Source organism: Mus musculus, chromosome 16, assembly GCF_000001635.26.
Source record: "Mus musculus strain C57BL/6J chromosome 16, GRCm38.p6 C57BL/6J".
In the NCBI taxonomy this organism is placed as follows: Eukaryota; Metazoa; Chordata; class Mammalia; order Rodentia; family Muridae; genus Mus; species Mus musculus.
In genome coordinates, this window is record NC_000082.6 from 31342017 (window position 1) to 31355663 (window position 13647).

The window sequence follows — 13647 nt, forward strand, 5'->3', positions numbered from 1 at the left end:
ACAGTTTTGCCATTTCTTTTTTTATTTGTTGCTGAGAAAGAGAGTATTTGAAATAGGTTTTGTATTCCAGACTCCACTTTGAAGGCCAGTGACTTCCCTAGTCCTGGTCTGACCCCCTCACCAGATTCCACACAGGATCACAGTTGTAGCTGCGGACACTGATATTAAACAATGTGAGTTACATCCATTTTATCTCCAAGAGAAAGACAGGATGTTGGCAACTTTGAAAGGCTCCAAATACCTTAAGGAAAGAATGGGCCCACTCCCTTCTTCAGTACAGGGTCCCAAGTAGGGTGATATACAAGTTTTATTAGTGACTGAAATTAAAAATAAAGCAAACACTAGGTACCAGAAGTCTTGCCGAGGGCAGTCTTTTCATGCTCACAGCACCATGCAGGCCAAGAAGGAAACAGGTTACCTCAGGTTACCTGTGATTGCAATCAGTGATGACAATGGACAAGGTAGAAAGGCTGAAGGAGACCTGTGGGAAGCTCTGTGGAGAGCCTGGGAACAGATTTCAACTGAAGATGTGTAGATGGAAAAGCCAGATAAGGGGCAAAGTGCCTGAACTCAGTCAACCGGCAGTGCACATTAGAATAACAAAGAGCTCACCCAGACAAGATCAGGAAGCAGAAGGATGCTGCATGTAGGCGGAGGGACCCAGGAATCCCCCTGAGCTGTGCTGAGATGGGGTAGCAGTGCAGGATTTTGGGGAGGATTGGGGTTTAGTGAGATCATACACCGAATGGTCCAGCAATCTGTCCTAGTATGTCGAAGCACATTTGACAGTGGTCTCTGGGGACCTGTCCACAGCATGCACTGCAGCATTCTTGGCTGGTATTGGAGGAGATCTGGTATCCATCGCTGGAGTAATGAAAGGAGGAATTACAGTAAACACACAGCTTGAAGTGGTGTGTTGTAGCTGTCCAGCAGCTTTCATAGCACTGGGTACCTGAAAGGGAGGCTGGAAATGAAAAGGGATGGTCAGGCGAGAGAAGGATGAAGCCAAGACAAAGGTTTCTGATCAAGGCTCAAAGTTTAATTTTCAGCTCTGAGTTTATACAGGGAAAGCCCACAGACCCATCCTTTGTTTCAGCTGGATTGAATTGCAAAGCAAGCTAAGCAGGCAGTCCACTCCTCAAAGCTCGGATGGGGAAATTGCAAATGTGGCAAGGCCAGGCAACTCCAGCCAGGTTGTAAAACCATCAAGGGTTTGTTTAGCCTACACAAGGCTGGGGGAAGGGCACAGTGTGTAGTGCTTAGAAACAAAAGACCAGTTCTATGAGCAAAGGTCTGGATTAGCCTTTAAAATACAGTGCTAAGTTTAAGTGTGTGTGTGTGTTTTATTTATAAAATAAGATTTATAAATAAGTTATTTATAAATTTATTTATTTAAAAACATGGTTTATTTATTTTTATTTGATGTGTATGTGTGAGTATACCATATGCATGGCTGGTGGTGTCCTAAGAACATGTCAGACCCCCAGCAACTGGAGTTACAGGCAGCTGTGAGATGCTGGGAACTGAATCTGGGTCCTTTGCAAGACCAGCGAGTGCCCTTTACCACTGAGCCAGCCTTTCTCCAGCTCCCAGTGCTGAGTTATAGGAGTAAGAAAAGGAGAGACATATAAGCCACAATGCTTTTCATGTAAAGTATGTGTCTGTCATGTAACAAAACACATTTAAAACATGTGCACACACAAAAGGACCCACATAGAACACTTTAGGGTGTTTATTTACATAGGGGAAGAAACAGGCACAAGACTTGGAATTAAAGGGAAGACGTAAACAAAGAGGAGAACTCGTATAAACCACTAGCAACTATTCTATGAACTGAAGGAATCCAGCTCTGCAGACTCCTCGATTTTATCCCCATGAGACCTATTTTAGATTACTGATCACCAGAAGTATAAGATAATAACATTATGCTGTTTCAAGCCATTAAGCTTATAGTGATTTGTTGTAATGGCAATGGAAAGCTAATATGTAGCTATAATTACTATCTCAAAGTAAACCTAAGAATGTAATGAAGCATGTAAGAAGAATTTTAACAATGAGATAAACTGTTAAAGTTATTCAATTAGAAATGTTTTGGCAATCCTCCACTCCTGTCCTTCCAACTTGGGTCTGGCAGAATGGTTCCCACAAAGAAGAGCGGCAAGAAGAAGGGGCCATTTTACCATCAACAAGGTATACCATCTACATTCACAAGCACATCCACGGAGTGGGCTTCAAGAAGTGTGCCTCTTGGGTACTGAAAGCAATCTGGAAATTTGCCATGAAGAAAATGGGGACTCCAGATGTGTGTGTTGATACCAGGCTCAATAAAACCTTCTGGACCAAAGGAACATGGAATGTTTCAGATCACATCTGAGTTCCTTTGTCCGGAAAACATAGTGAGGATGAGGATTCACCAAACAAGCTTTACACACTGGTAACTTATGACCACATTCAAAAACCTACAGACAGTCAATGTGGATGAGAACTAACCTGCTGAATGTCAAACAGAGTTGCAGAACTGCCAAAAGACGAAGAAAATCTGAGAAAGGACATAACAAATGCAGACGATTAAAGGTGACGATGGGCTTCTCATCATGGATGTTGCAGACCAGAAACAGGAAGTTGAGCCTTTAGTAATTAAAAAAAAGTCTGTCAACTGAGATTATTTACCCAACGCTGATACTTTAAAATATACATCTAGGTTTAACTGCAGTTAAATCTTCTAACTGTTTCTTATCTATTCTTCATTCTGGTCTCTCTTCCTGGCTTTCTGTTTTTTGTTGTGTTGCACCTTTAAATGTTTCTATTATTTATATACTTATTTAATCTGAATGGATAGCTCAAGCTAACCTGGAACTCACGATGTAGCACAGGCTGGCCTTAAACTCATGATTCCCTTGCCTCTGTCAGCTGAGTTCTGGGATTATAGATGTTTTTCCCCAATGCCTGGCATCTTAGGGTCTTCCTTTAGATAAAATATTTTTTAAAGTTCCATTGTATTGGCTTATCATATTGAAAGTTGCATTAAATTTAAATTGTGTAAGCACTAATTGAAATCCAAAGGTAGCAAAATTGTATTTTAGGGTTTTTCAATAATAAATTAATTATATTTATTTAATTGTATGCAGAGGTCAGAGGATGCCCAACTTTCAGGAGTTAGTTCTTTTCTTCTGCTATTTGGAGATTGAATTCAGACCCTTAGAAGTGCCTTTACCTGTTTAACCATTTAATGTTCATACTCCCTCCCCCTCTTTTCGAGACAGGGTTTCTTGCATAGTTCTGGCTGTCCTGGAACTCACTCTGTAGGCCAGGCTCGCCTCAGACTCAAAGATCTGCCTTCCAAATGTTAGGATTAAAGGCATGCACCACCACGCCTGACTTCCAGATAATGTTTTAAAAGTATAACATCTAAATGCTATCTATAAAACAATACAGTTTTCAAAAGAAAAAAAAAGATACCAAAAAATGTAGCACATTAATGATAATCAGAAGAGTCAATATAATTTATATATCAGCTCTTCTATATTAAGCTATAGGAAGAGTTATACTTTCAGGTATACTCAAGACTACCATAGACATGCTAGTAGCATAAAGGATAGCTATGCAGATCAAAGAACAAATAAATCAGGTATATATAGTTTTGACTAGATGAGTTTTGACTAAAGTTCTAAAGTTGTATAGGGAAAGGATAGCTGATGGTGGTCTTCCTCCTCCTCTTCCTCGTACTGCTTTTCATCCTCTTCTTCTTGCCAGGATTGGATTATGTAACCCACTCAAGAGGCAGAGGCAGATGGATCTCTGTGAGTTCTAGGCCAGCCTGGTCTACAGAGTGAGTTCTAGGACAGCCAGGGCTACACAGAAGAACCCTGTCTTGAAAAAAACAAAAACAAAAACAAAAACAAAAAACAAAAATGAAAAACAAAAAGCGAGAAAGAGAGAGAGAGAGAGAGAGAGAGAGAGAGAGAGAATGAAAATAAGGGCCCAGGGAGATAGTTCAGCAGTTAAGGCCACTGACTGTTCTTCCAGAGGACATGGGTTTAGTTCTCAGAAGCCACATGGTAGCTCACAACCATCTGTAACTTGGCTTCCAGGGAACCAGTGTGTCTTAGTTAGGGTTTCATTGGTGTGAACAGACACCATGACCAAAGCAACTCTTATAAAGGACAGCATTAGAAAGCATGCCACTGCTTTCCAAATCTGAAATTTCCAAATCCACATTCCTCCAAACAAAAAACATGGTCAGGCCTACTACAACAATACCCCAAGTCTTGGTAGCAACTTCTGACTTAGTGTTTCCATTGCTGTGAAGAGACACCATGACCAAGGCAATTCTTATAAAGGACAACATTTAATTGGTGCTGGCTTACAGATTCAGAGGTTCCAGGTAGGCATGACACTGGAGGTGCTCAGAGTTCTGTATCTTATTCTGAAGGCAAACAGTTGAAGACTAACTTCCAGGCAGCTAGGAGAAGGATTTCAATTTCACTCCCATAGTGGCACACTTTCTCCAACAAGGCCACACCACTCCAACAAGGCCACACCACCTAATAATGTCACTCCCTGGGCCAAGCATATTCCTACCACCACACAGGGTAAAATATCACTATTGATCCACTAACAGCTGAAGTTGGAAAAGACTGACCATTCAAAGTGCCAGTGAGAATTTATACAACAGGGGTGCTCATGGATTGTTGGTGGAAATGAAAAGTAGCTTATCAACTGTGGAAGCAGTTTAAACAATTCCTTCTAAAGTTAAGCATACATGAACTGTATAATATAGCAACTCTACTCCTTTGGTATTTGCCCAAAAGGAAAAAAAAATGTGTCTATTTAAAGATCTGTTGCACATTATTTTTATTGATCCACATGAGAAACAACTCAAATTCCATCAATCAGTGCATAGATAAACAAGTTGTGTATAATCTATACAGCAAGTGGCACACTTACTACCCAGTAGGAAACAGTTATAGGAAGCATGTAGCATAATAACAGATTAACGTTTAGAACATGAACAGCTTATGTTAAGGGAAAAGGCAAACACAGACGAGCTTATATTTTGTGATGCTGTTCTAGAACAGGCAAAATGGTAGGAATCCAATCACTTATGGTTGTAGGGTGCCCAAGGGTGGAGAGGGGACCCAAGGCAGGACGGTGACGTTTAGAATGACTGAACCACTATATTGGTCATGCTTTTGGCCCTTATGTGAATCCAGTTTGTCTTTAAAGTGGGTGGATTTTATGCTGCGTAAATAATGCCTCTGTAGAGCTGGTCGTCCACAGTTCTGTAATGACCATTGTCTATCTCAACTGTGGCTGTGCAGTTCATCTTGAAATCTGGTGAATATAAACTGGCCAGCTTGTTCTCCTTTTTCAAAATTGCTTTGATTGTCATATCTACATAAAGTCTTGTTACATATCAATTTTAACCAAAAAGTTAAACAAAACAACAAAACCTAAAAAGTAAAAACAAAACAAAGAAAAAAACCAGAAAGCCCTTAAGGATTTTGAAGTTGTGCCAACCTATAGGTGTATTTGGGGAAGAACCTCCTGATAACAGCTCATGAGACCTACTGATCTCGGTCACCGGCAAGCATCCCATGGCCTGCAGCCTGGGCCGGCATCCCCTTCCTCCCTGCTCTTGGGAAGGGTGTGCAGGACTTGCTGAGCAGCTGCTCCATATGACTGAGGGTGTTTGGATCGGGGGCTCTCACCGCCACCGTCCTACAGGGACCACACTACCCTGCTTTAGATGTCCCGAGACTGAGACTGTTCTCATTTGCCTTTCGGAACTCTCTCTTCCAAGTTATTCATGTCCTGTGACGAGAACTGATCCTTCAGCTCTCTCTCCAGCGGCTGCCTGCGCCATCTATCTGCTCCCTGCGGCTCATGGCGCCACCACATGGTATCAGCTCTTGAGGACCCTGCTTTCCTACTGAGCCCGAGCTTCTTTTATCTTCTTCCTTTCTTCCTTCCTTCCTTCCTTCCTTCCTTCCTTCCTTCCTTCCTTTCCTTCCTTCCTCCCTCCTTCCTTCTTTCTTTCGTTCTCTCTCTCTCTCCCTCTCTTCCCTCCCTCCCTTCTTTCTTTTTCTTTCTTTCGTTCTCTCTCTGTCCCTCTCTTCCCTCCCTCCCTTCTTTCTTTTTCTTTCTTTCTTTCTTTCAACTTCTTTTTTTTTTTTGAGTTGGAGAAGTGTCTCCTGAAAAAGTTTTCTTCTTCCTTAACAAAGAGCTTTCAAATTTCGAATATCTAGCAAGCACTGAGTTGAAATGATTCCCTAAGAATCCAGTCTATTCTCAGAGTCAAACTTGATTCCACACCTTTTTACAATTATATAGTTGAGAGTCTGTCCCCTGCAACCTGCCTCCTCTGTATCCTCCACACTCCACACTCTCCTTCACATTCCCCCATTCCTCCACACTCCTGCCACCCCATCCCACGTCCACATTTCCACATTTCCTCCATCCTTTCCCATTTCCCCCCAGCCCCTTCTATTGCTTCCCGGGAAAGCCGGATCTTGTGTTTGGAGTGTTAGTGTTGCTTGTGGATGGATGCTTTTTTCTAAATGTCTGAGCTCCAAAACAAAAGCTAGCACTGATTTACCCACTTGGCTTCATGCAAATTGTGAAATTCTGACTATATCTTTCTATAACACCCATTTTTGAGATTCATCCCTTCTGAGTGGTCTACAATGTGTTTATTCATACTCTGTGACAAGCATTTAGCTTGTCTCAACTTTCCCTACTGGAGACATTTTTGTCATAACTCTGTCATGTCAGGACCTATGTAGGCAATGGCTAAGTGGCTGTATTTTCCTGACATGTATACTTTCTAAGCATCTGGCTGGCGTGATGCCTGTGGCCATCTAATGTTATTTTACCCATCTATAAATAACCTCTTCCCAAGTGCCCTATTTCTAAAACACCAGTTTGTACTTATGGAATAGCTCCTACATATGGCAGGCACCATGGCTATAGAAAAACATGGCAATCCTTTTCCTTTGAGGAGCTGAAAGGTTGAAGGCAAGTCAGGGATGGAGTTGAGTCTAAATAGATTGTCCATGCTGAGCCTCCATAGTGAATCATCAATAGCCTACACGGGATGCTTGCCCTGTTACTTGCAAAAGGGGGCAGGAAGTGAGACATGAAGTCTGTATACTGCAGGCCAGATAGCATTTTCCCTTCAGTGATCACCTCCTTCAACTTGGGCATTATTTATACCTAGTGCTTCATAGCTGATTGCCTGATTTGAGCATGTGTTCTCTCTCTCTCTCTCTCTCTCTCTCTCTCTCTCTCTCTCTCTCTTCCTCCTTCTCTTCCTCCTCCTCCTCCCCCCCCCACCCTCTCCTTTTCCCTCTCTCTCACTCTTACTTTTGACTGGTATATATATGTGTGTGTATGTGTGTATGCATACATGTGCTGGTACGAGTGTACATATGTGTGCTTGCCTGTGGAGACCAGGTGTTGACATCAGGTGCTCCCTCAGCTGTTCTCTGTCACAGGTTTTTAGATAGGCTCTCTCATGAAACCTGGAGTCCATCTATTCAGCTATACTGGCTGACTAATGGGCTTCAGGAACACACCTGTCTCTGCTTACCCAGTGCTGAGACTCAGATCTTCACGCTTGCCAAGCGGGTACTTTATGAATAAGCCTTCTCCCCAGCTGCCAATTGCTTTTATACTATCTCCCATGGGAGTCAAGAAGGTGTGCCCCAGTCACCATTCTCACTGTTGGAATGAAAGACCCAAAGCTCAGAGAACTGGAAAGCATTGTACCATAGAGAGCTAAATGTGGCAGAGCCTAAGCTAGAACTCCAGCCAGGGCCTTTTCAACCTATCACTGGCTTCCTCTTTGGTGACTTCTGTGGCTCCAAGTCAAGCTGAGAGAGAGATGTGCAATCCACAAAACCTCACACCTCCCAACTGTGGCTGAGAATGTGGTCAACAGCTAAATCATTAATTTCTACAGCTGCCTCTCTCTTACTCTACAATCTTGGATCCTCACAAACCCTGTGGGAAAGAATAATTGCATCTGTGGTAAGAAACATCTATGTTCTAGAAAACAATCTCACGACATTCACAGAACAGGATGCATAGGGCGGAAGCAATGCACAGCCCCAGGAGGCATTGCCCTTCTCTGGGGAACCTGCCTGAGCAATCTAGCCACCACTTCTGCCTCACAAAGGTAAAGGTGTAGGGGTGGTGCTGATGCTACGGTCCTGTTCCCCACTTGGTTTTTGATCTGTCAGCAAAGAAAGCCATGGGCCAATTGCTGTGCAAAGGTACAGGTGGGTCTTCCGGGTCCTTGGAGAAAAAAGGGATGCAAAGGAGGAGAGAGGGAGTTTGCCATGCTTTGGAGAGAGGAGAACCAGGCAACCATGTGAGGTCTCAGGAGGATTGGATGCTGTGACTGCTCCTATAGGCGAGTGGTCAGAGATGTTTAGCAGGGACTAGACTCAACCCACCAACTAAAGTTAGGGCAGGCAAGAGGTACAGAGCTAAGAGTATTGATAAGGGCATGCTTTTCCAAGCAGGAGATAGTAGTGCCCACCAATTGTGCCAAGAAGGCAAATTGAAAATAAACAACTGTTCTTGTGGTTTTTTTTAATCCGTGGATTCAAGGGAAGCTGAGAGAAGGCTGGTAGCACGGCCTGATCCCAGAACTAAGGCAGGGTAGCAAAAAGCTACACACAACACAAAACCTTACCTGTGCCTAGAATAACCTAGAGAAAAACACCCCATGTTGGACGAGTAGGGGTGGAAATAATGGGGATAAGCTGCGCATCTCCAGCTACTGCATCAAGTCTACACTTTCTCTGCAGGCTTAATTGCCACATGTCCTTCAACCTGATAGACATGTCTTTAAAGTCATTGTGAAGGCAGCAAGAGAGTTTTTGCAAAGTAGCACCTACCTGTGTTAAGTGGTTCCAAAGACTGGAAGTGATGCTAACCGAGGCACTCGGTGCATGCTGGAAGCAAAGTGTTTACCATGTTGATCCCATGCTTGTGACCATCAAATCATCTTTCCCATACGCAGAAACCCTGGAGGAAAACGGAAAACTCTGCCAGCTCTGAAATGGAAACTGCTAACAGAAGGGGAAATAAAAGAGAGAAAGGAAAAAGAAAAGGGCAAAAGGGAAGAAAAGAAAATGTAATGGCCTTAGAGCCTGTGTCTTCCAAATTCAGCTGGTTTCCTGACTGTGCTGGTTAGTGGTTTTCAACTTGACATGACATAAACCAAGGTCATTTGAGAACAGGGAACCTCAATCAGAAAATATCTCCATCAGATTGGCCTGTAGACAAGTCTGTTGGGGTATTCTTGATTGATGATTGACATGGGAGGGTCCAGACCACTATGACAGTGCCAGTCCGGGGCAGATGTTCCTGGGTGGTATAAGAAGGCAGGCTGAGCAAGCCATGGGGAACAAGCCAGTAAGCAGCATCCCTCCATGGCCTCTGCTTCAGTTTCTGCATCCAGGTTCCCACTTGAATTCCTGTCCTGACTTCCCTTCCACCACACATACACACACTTCCTTTTGGTCATGATGTTTTATCATAGCAAATGCATCAAAACCACTGAGTTCTCCTTGTATAATTTTACTTAACTAAGTTTGTAGTCGAAGCCGATTTGTTTAATCGACTTTGACCATTTAATTAGATTAGCTGAGAAGCAATGTACTGAAGAGTTTAAAATTCAGTAGTGTAAAAAGTAGAAACATTTTAGTATTACAATTAAGTACAAAATGAAAATATAAGAGCACTGACTGCTTATTTTGGGTGGTGGTGGCCCATGCCTTTGACCCCAGTACTTGGAAGGCAAAGGCAGATGGATCTCTATAAGTTTGAGCCCAGCGTGGTCTACAGAAGGAGAACAGCTGAGGCTACACAGAGAAACCCTGTCTTGAAAAAAATAAACCAAAACAAAACAAAGGAACAATTAAGTACATGTACAATGATTTCTTTGAAAGCCTGTCTTCCCTACTGTTTTAGCTAGGGTTTTACTGCTATGAACAGACACCATGACCATGGCAAGTCTTATAAGGACAACATTTAATTGGGTTTGGCTTACAGGTTCAGAGGTTCAGTCCATTATCATCAGGGAGGGAACATGGCAGCATCCAGGCAGGAATGGTACAGAAGGAGCTGAGAGTTCTACATCTCCATCTGAAGGCAGCTAGCAGAATATTGGCTTCCAGGCAGTTAGCATGAGGGTCTTAAAGCCCACGCCCACAGTGACATACCTACTCCAATGATGCTACACCCACTCCCACAGGGCCACACCTTCTAATAGTGCCACTCCCTGGGCTGAGCATGAATAAACCATCACACCTACCCCTACTCCCACCCCTACTCTCAAGTTCTTCCCACCTCCATCCTTCTTAGGTGGGAAACCTTTCTTATTGTTTTGTTTTGTTTTGAGTCAGGATCTTAAAATGCAGCTCTAGAAGCCCACCTGCCTCTGCCTCTTGAATGCTGGATTAAAGATGTAGATCACCATACCTGGTGACTATTTTATTTATTTAACTATGTGTCTATTTGTGCTTCTATGCATAGGTATGTGCACATGAATGCAGGTTCCTGCCAAGGCCAAAGGGATCAGATGCCCCTAGGGTTAGAGCGCTGGGCAGTCACAAGCCACCCAGTACCGGGTGCTAGGAATTAGACTCCAGCCCTCTGCAACAGCAGTCCAGCCTCTTATTTGCTAAGCCGTGTCTTCAGCCCCTGGGAAGCCATTACTTATTGAGTGCTGTTAAATAAGGTATTTCATCTCACCACAGTTATCATGTGAAAGATGGGTTGTTGGTGTAGCATTTCACTGATGTGCAGACAAAGGCTCCAGAAGTGAATTTTTCAAAAGTCAGTCAGTCGCTGGATGAGGAGTTCTGTTCTCCCTTTCTCGTCACTTCCACATTGTCATCAGATCACACCAACCTGCGGTCCAGGTGGTAGAGTCGCTGCTTATCCAACATGGGACTTGTGGCTTATGCTCATAGCTTTCCTGGAAGAAGGTTTTGATAGAGATATCTGACAAGATTGAATGAGTCATTTACTAGACAGGAAGTGGCTCTAGAAGCCAGGCTAAGACTTGGCTAGGCAAGTATGCGGCAGGCATACAAAATTTAGGAGGGCTGTCTCTCTCAGGCTGGCCCTGGCCTTGCACAATGCTACCCTTAAGAAGCCAAGGTTGCAGTGGGAGTTTTAAATGTTCCTTTTCCTCCAGCAGGGGGCCTGAGAAAAGACTTGTTCTGGGCTGAGTGCAGTGGCATAGCAGAATGGAGAGAAGCCACAGGAGTGGACACAGAGCACGTCCAAGATGCTCTTGGAGTCCCCGAAATAAATAGAATGGTGGGAGACATTGGACGGGGACACCAAGATCCTGAATCTGCAGCAGGTGGGGGTGGCAGAAAATAGTGGATATGACCGGGTCCTTCTTCTTTAAGTTGCAGATTTGATAAGGAAAGGAATCTTGCTTACATTCTCCAGCAATGAACTCACTGATAACTTAAAAATGATCTTGGAGTGTTAAGGTCAGGGTGCTGGACTGCTCCCAAAGGCCAGGGCCAGAAGGCTAGTGGGTGGCTCTGTCTAAGGGACCAAGAGATGGCTTGTGCGACCAGAAGCCATGCTTGCTTTTGTTGGCCTCGCCAATCATCTTTCTGTTTCTATGACAAAATACCTGAGGTATTGCCTTAGTCACCGTTCTGTTACTGTGAAGAGACACCATGACCAAGGCAACTCTTATAAATGAAAGCACTTATTTGTGGGTTTGCTTACAGTTTTAGAGGGTTAGTCCAGGATCACCATGGCAGGAGACAGACAGGCATAGTGTGCTACTTACATTCTGATCAACAGGCAAGAGAGAGAGAGAGAGAGAGAGAGAGAGAGAGAGAGAAACCCAGAATTCAAAAATATGAGCCTATGAGAGCCATTTTAAAACCATCACAGGTATGAACTGAAAATGAAAAGGTTTATTTCCGTTCACTTCTTCTCTTTTAGGTTTCAGTCTGTGATCAGTCTGTGAGGTAAGACAAATGCAGGGATGTGTGGCAAAGGAAAACTGCTCACACCACATGCCAGGAAACAGAAAAAAAGGATACTAGGGTGCCACAATCCCTTTGGGAAGCACAGGCACAATGGCCTGAGATCTTGCACGCAAAATGCCACCCAATAGTTCCTGACAGTGTCACGGTAGGGACCTCCCTCTATCTCACCAGCCTCGGAAGGATGCTGAGTATCCAAACCAGAGCAGAGCCCATGCCCAGCTGCAATCCTCTCCCCTGACCTCCACCCCTCTCCCCACCCCCTTGACGGTTTTCTTTCCAGCCCTGAGGGTTTGCTGAGGGAAGTGGGTAGCTCTCCTGTGTGAAGCAGGCAATGTGGTCGCATGGCCACCTATGGGAGTGAGCAGCCTGACTCAGTGTACAGGGCTTATTGACTTGAGTGACTATTGGCGTTTAACCTGTAAACCTCAGCATTACTGTCTGTCCACAGAACAAAGCCCTTCCGGCTTCCTGCAGAGACAAGCGTCTGGCTAGAGAACTAAAGATTACAGTGTTATTTTCTGAAAGTACCCTTGTGTTTACACAGGCAAGGGGGCGTCCATGAGAAAAGTTTGGCCAAGGAGAAAGACTGACAGATAAGCCAGGTGCTATCAGTTTTCAAGGCTGATATGAGACCCCTGAGCCTCATTCACAGTGTTTGTGTCTGCGGAGACTATGAGGTCAGTGGAAAGTGGGTGCAGGTCTGCACAGTGCTCTTGGGCTGATGCACACATTGGTTGTGTTCTGAAGAAAGCCCGGCCTTTGCTGTTCCTCCCAGATCATCACTCTGGAAAGAATCTTGTCTCTTCCCACCTGCCTCAGACCACAGAGTCCCATGCTCTCCATGGAGGTATCTGCTTTGGGGAAGTTGGGGGGTGGGGGGGGGGGGAGGAGAGGAGATGGACCACACACACGACACGACCAACCCATCGTTGTGTCGTGTTCATCACTGCATCTTCTCAGCAGTCTAAGACCATCCTTGGAGACTGGACAACTCCACCAGCTTATCTGCCCCACAACAGCACCTGCCAAAGGTTCACCTCCCAGGTGCCTTTTGAACAGAGTACAGCTTTCCGTAGAATTTGGTCTAATGTTGGGGAAGGGCGACCCCTAGTGTCGATTCTTGGTAGTAATGTGCGCTCTTCCTCCTGCTTCTAGAAGGAGGTCCTCTGAACTGATGATCGGTGGGAACTGCTCAACTGGTCCTGGCCAGGGAGAAGTGAGGAAGTCTTGGCTTCTGTAGGTTGGAGATGAAACGCTTAGCAGAGTGTGAGCAAACTGTATACTGTACAGCATGCTGGCATCTTCATCAACACCTTCTCATGATCACCGATTTGGGTTTTGTTTTGAAGATTTGTTTTATTTTTAGTTACGTGTATGTTCGTCTGTCCTGATACATACACGTGAATGCAAGTGCTCAAGAGGCCTGAAGAACAGGTCAGATCCTGAGGATCTGGAGTTACGGGTGTCTGTGATCTCCCCAGTGTGGGTGTTAGGAACCAAACTGGGGTCCTTGGTGAAAGGAGAGAGAGACAAAGAGAGAAACACACACATACACAGACACACACACACACACACAGAGTTTGTGTGTGTGTGTGTGTGTGTGTGTGTG

The 13647-nt window shown here is 44.4% G+C and overlaps 1 long non-coding RNA gene across 1 annotated transcript; it reads right to left on the reverse strand.

Moving 5' to 3' along the window:
- Positions 1 to 296: 296 nt before the first annotated feature.
- On the reverse strand, positions 297 to 9243 carry Gm41443. The gene is made up of 3 exons (XR_876013.1): positions 8907 to 9243; positions 2491 to 2628; positions 297 to 964 (listed from the first exon to the last, which is right to left on the reverse strand). It is a non-coding gene; the product is annotated as a predicted gene, 41443 (long non-coding RNA).
- Between the last annotated feature and the right edge of the window lie 4404 nt (positions 9244 to 13647).